Genomic DNA, 4741 nt, shown 5'->3' with positions numbered 1-4741 from the left:
ATGAACAATTGGAAGAAGATATCAAGGAAAAAAATACCATTCACAATAGTAACCAAAAGAATCAACTAGGAATAAATGTAAGGATGAAAAGAACTTGTAAATAGAAAACTGCAAAATATTGTCAAAAGTAATTAAAGAAGACCTAAATAAATGGAAGTCTATTCTGTTTTCATGGATTGGAAGACTAAATATTGTTAATAAGTTTACCCCTTCGGTTCCTATTCGCAGACCCAATATTCCTTTGACATACCAGACATGTGCAACAATGGCCAACAGTAAATTTCAAACCTCTTAGAGTTTAAAAGTTTACGTTCTCTGACAATTCTGGATTGCAATGGCATTGTCCAGAATTGGTACCTCCCCACACTCAGGGAACTTTAAGCATACTAGTGAAAAAAAGTTTTTTTTCCATTTTAAGACACAGAAAGAAAATCACTCCTCAAAACTCAGCAAATCTGAAGAGCCAGCAAGATGATGGCAGAGTAAGGAGCTCCTAGAGTCGGCTGCTGCTACGGGACAGCTAGTAAACACCCAGAGCTATCAGGAGTTAGCTGAAGCACCTGTTTGGGGGCACCAGAAGAGCATTCTGCAACATTCTTGAGGGAATGGAAGAAGGAGGCTGCCTGTCTGCCGAGAAGATTAGTAAGTAGAGTGCTCCATGCCCATCCTCCACTGGAGGCACAAGCTGCCTCAGGAGCTGTTCCACCGCTGGAATTGAAAGCTCCACTTCCCAGAAACGGGAGGAAGAGACAGTTGGGCACAACTTCAGCTACTGATAAGTAAATTCAGTGGGCTAAAGTATAATCCTGAGAACAGATAAAGTTTGAGCCTGTCCACATCAGAAAGAGGCCAGGAGCCGCAATCTTAACTCCACACCTGGCAGAGGAGAAGCAGGGCGGACTGAAAATCACAGTGCTAGTGGGGACTGGCTTCTCTCCATCCAGGCCAAATTGCAGCTCTAGCCTAGGCCCCAGTGCCACGTCTGGCAGGGAGGAAGCTGGGGGAACGTGCGCCAGCCTCTCCAGGAAATTACCAGCCAAGCTGCAGAGACCAATGGTTATCCTACTTTGGCAGTGTAAGCCACCCCAGGAGCTGTTCTGTGACTGGAATTTGAAGCTCCATTTTCCCAAAACGGGAGGTTGAGACGGTTGGCCACCAATTTCAGTTACCAGTTGATGGATTCAGTTGGCTAGAGTATAACCCTAAGAACAGCTAAAGTTTGAACCTGTCCAGGTCAGAAAGAAGCCCATGGCTGCCATTTGACTCTGCCATGAGCATGAGGGGAAGCCAGGACTGAAAATCAGTGACAGTAGGACGGGTTTCTTTCACCCAGATCAGCCTGCAGTCCTAGCCTAGGCATTAGCCCCGCCTCTGGCAGGGAGAAAGTGATGTGCCCTGCACCCGCCTATACAGGTAACTGCAGGTACATTTCACAGGCACAGACTGAATAATCGGAAGTCTATCAAGGCAACTGTGAACTGTGGTCATCTTGGACCTGCACTGCCTAGATTGCCACCCACACCTGCAACTCAAGCCCCACCCCAGGCAGGGAGAAAGGGGTTTGAAGCTTCATCAGTCTCTCTAGGCAGCTAGAGTCTTGGCCTGCATGGCTTGGATTATTCCACACAGCTGTGACTCTGTCCCTATCCCTGGCAAAGAAGAATGTGGGAAGATGTTTCATTGGTCCCTGGGGTAATAAGGGGAGCTTGAGCCTCCACAGCGTACAGCACCAACTACATCCTCAGTTCCTACTGCACAACCAGCAAAGGAGAAATGGCAAGAAGCCCTAAACTAAAGGGAAAAACTTCACCCAGAATAAATACTCTAGTAAGCCAGATGCCAAGATACCAATAAAAAATTACAATGCACAGCAAGAAATGGAATATATGGCCAAGAAATGGAAGATATGAACAAGATAAGCCTCCAGATGACATAAAGGAGTTGAGACAACTAATCATAGATGTTCAAACAAATTTCCTTAATAATTCAAGGATATGGCTAAAGAGATTAATGATATTAAAAAGACATTGGATGAGCACAAAGAAGAATTTGAAAGTACGCATAGAAAAATGGCAGATCTTATGGAAATGAAAGGTATAATAAATGAAATTTAAAAACATTGGAATCATATAATAGCAGATTTGAAGAAGCAGAAGAAAGGATTGGTGAGCTTGAAGAAGTGGCCTCTGAAAGTGAACATACAAAAGAACAGATGAAGAAAAGAATGGAAAAAATTGAACAAGGTTTCAGGGAACTAAATGACAGGAAGTAGATGTGCAAACATTCATGTCATGGGTGTCCCAGAAAGAAAAAAGAAGGGAAAAGGGGCAGAAGGAATATTAGAAGAAATAATGGTAGAAAATTTCCCCACCCTATTGAAGGACATAGTCCCATCCAAAAAAATCCAAATAGACCAACTCCAAGACAAATGCTAATCAGAATGTCAAATGCTAAAGACAAAGAGAATTCTGAAACCAGCAAGAGAAAAGCAATGCATCCTCAAATATTATGACATAAAATGGATACAACTTGTTATATGATAAGGGGAAAGTTTGGGGAAGAAGACAAAGAAATTCATTTTGCGTACATATACAATCATCATCATAGAAACAAGGAGGAAAGATTCATGACCATTTTAGTCCTAGTTTCTGTAACTGGTCACATGGTTGGAGTTCATATTTATCACGACCATCTTCCAGTACCCATTCCATGTTTCCATTACCCTCAGCAAGCACTTCAGCTGGCCATGGTTCTTTGCCTGGTGAGGTGGCCCAAACTTTCATTCCTGAAGATTCTGTGCCATCTTAGTCCTGCTTGGATTGGGTTATTACAATTTTCCATTGACTTTAATAATAGGACATGGCAGTACTAGGAGATGCCCTACAGGAGCTCTGTATTCCAGGCAAACTCTTCTTTACCCCCATTATGTAGATGCAGTCCTATTTCCCCTTGATAGGATCAGTCACCCCAGCCAGTACAGTAATTCCCTGGTCCCAAGCTGTATTAGTCAGGCTTCTCTAGGGAAACAGAATCAAGAAGAGATATCTGTGAATAGTATGTGATTCTATCAAAGTCTCTCACACAGCCATGGGGATACACAACTCCAGGTTCCACAGGCAGGCCTCTACCAGGGGCTGCAATGAAAGTCCAATGAAGGTTCTTGATGAGTTCTGGAAAATGTTGGCTGTGCAAAGATGAGCTAGGAAATCCTCTCTCAATGCTGAAATCACTTCCCCTTTTAAGGGATTCAACTGATTGGGTTAAATGTCACTCACTGCTGATGGCAATCTCCCTGATTGATGTAATTATAACCAGCTATCTATGATTTACCTCTGCAGTAAAGTCAATGGTGACTAAAGTCCATAAATGCCCTTGTATTACAGTTAGCCCAGTGCTTGCTTGACCAAACAGCTGGGCACAATTACCTGGCAGAGTTGATCCAATAGCCTAACCATCACAGTGGGTAAATGGCACAGGCAGAAAAACAAAAACAAAATATTCAAATCAATCTGAGCATGGCTGGCAAATGCTACAAGATAGCTGCAGAAAAGCCTGTGGTCCTTTCGGACTTAGGGTGGTGTTAAAAAATCTACACACTGGTATCAGGATATTCTGCCTTACATGCAACAGAGACAAAAATTCTAATTCTTTCAAGAGAAGGCATAAGTAGTGGGCCATTGGCAGAGTGGGTCCTGCCTTTCTGTGTAGGGAAAGGTAAACAAAGAAAAGATCTGCCCCAGCCTCCTTCCAATCTCACCCACCCACTTCAGATGACAGGAGAATTGGTGACTTGCAGCAGCCTGCAGTGTGGCAGGCAATGGATATGGCAAAGAACTTCCCTGCAGAGACTGAGCTACTCAGAGCAGACTGCAGATAGACTATCTTGTAAAAGAGTCTGTAACTTTAGAAGACCATCAAGGAAAAAAAGCACAATTGGAAAAGATATGTTTGCCAGGAATCTTTGCTTCATTGGTGCTAATAATGAATAAAGGAAAGAAAATGGAGAAGAGGCAGCTATTGATAATGTATGACAATTGCATTGCTGTGAGAAAAGCCAAAGGTAAACCAAATCCAAAGTAGTAAGGCCAGTACCTTTCTATATTGGACAACCGCTGGTCATTTCAATTCCTTTATTGAACCAGCTCTGTATGAGGCAGTAAAGTGAGTAGAGAAGGGACATATGCAAGAGTCTAAGCAGCTGACCCATGAGATGGATGGGAAAGAAACTCAGAAACATTTCTTGAATGTGGAAATGAGCCTGCAGCAAAAGGTTGAAGAGTATGTCAGCAATTATTTTGCTGGCACTAGGGAATGGGTGAGGCTCCCTCCAGGATACCTTAAATGGCAGATCAGCTATATCTTGAAACAAAAAGGCACTGACAACTTTGCTAAGCACAAACGGGGAGCACCCAAGGAGCCCAGGAACTTGACATAAGGAAAAGTTCAGTAACAACCAAACAATCAAAACAGCATGGTACTGGCACAAGGACAGACACATAAACCAATGAAATAAAACTGAGAGCTCAGAAATCAACCCACACCCTTATGGCCAACTGATTTTTGACAGAATGGGGAAAGAATAGTCTCTTCAACAAATGGTGCTGAGAAAACTGGATGTCCATTTGAAAAAAAAAAGGAGGACCCCTACATCACACCACATAAAAAAAAATTAACTCAAAATGGCTCAAAGATCTAAATATAAGATCTGGGGCTATAAAACTCCTAGAAGAAAACATAGGAA

General features: G+C 42.7%; 1 pseudogene; it reads right to left on the bottom strand.

Annotated features, from left to right (window-relative positions):
- Nucleotides 1-3650: 3650 nt before the first annotated feature.
- Nucleotides 3651-4498, bottom strand: LOC139437061 (etoposide-induced protein 2.4 homolog pseudogene; annotated as a pseudogene).
- Nucleotides 4499-4741: the final 243 nt, after the last annotated feature.

Source organism: Dasypus novemcinctus, chromosome 20 (assembly GCF_030445035.2).
Source record: "Dasypus novemcinctus isolate mDasNov1 chromosome 20, mDasNov1.1.hap2, whole genome shotgun sequence".
Lineage (NCBI taxonomy): Eukaryota > Metazoa > Chordata > Mammalia > Cingulata > Dasypodidae > Dasypus > Dasypus novemcinctus.
Note: the sequence above shows the minus strand (reverse complement) of the source record. Positions and strands in the feature narration are given on the sequence as shown.